Below are 648 nucleotides of genomic sequence, written 5' to 3'. Positions count from 1 at the left end.
AGACATAGAGCTAGGACTAGCATCCAAAATCAAAGATAATAAAAAGTCCTTTTTCAAATATATAGGGAGGATAAAGAAAGCACCAGAAAATGTGGGGTCCCTGCAAGATTCTCTGGGCAATCTGGTGGTTGAGCCAGAGGAGAAAGCAGACCTCTTTAACCAATTCTTCACCTCTGTTTTCTTGGGCAGGGACTGGGACTTCCCCACTGTGATGCAAGACAGACTCAGGGGGAATGCCTCCCGACCTCAGGTTGGGGAGGACTGGGTTAGAGAGCTTCTGGAGGGGCTGGACGTGTTCAAATCAGTGGGACCCAGGCAACTATAGGCCCATCAGTCTTCCCTCACTCTTAGGGAAACTCTTTGAGAAGATCATCATGGAGCACATCTGCGATGGGCTGGCTTCAGGGATGATACTCAAGGGCAACCAGCATGGTTTCATTGGGGCAGGCCATGTCAGACCAACCTGATTGCTTTTTATGATCAGGTCACAAAAGAATTGGATGCAGGTGTCGCTGTGGATGTAGTCTTTCTGGACTTCAGCAAGGCTTTTGACACTGTCTCCCACCTCATCCTCATTAAAAAAACTAGGCGACTGTGGCATTGATGCCTACACAGTCAGATGGATTGCAGATTGGCTCAAGGGTCGTA

This window comes from Crocodylus porosus, unplaced genomic scaffold, assembly GCF_001723895.1.
Source record: "Crocodylus porosus isolate Cpor-Errol unplaced genomic scaffold, CroPor_comp1, whole genome shotgun sequence".
NCBI lineage: Eukaryota > Metazoa > Chordata > Crocodylia > Crocodylidae > Crocodylus > Crocodylus porosus.
This window is presented reverse-complemented; position numbering follows the sequence as displayed.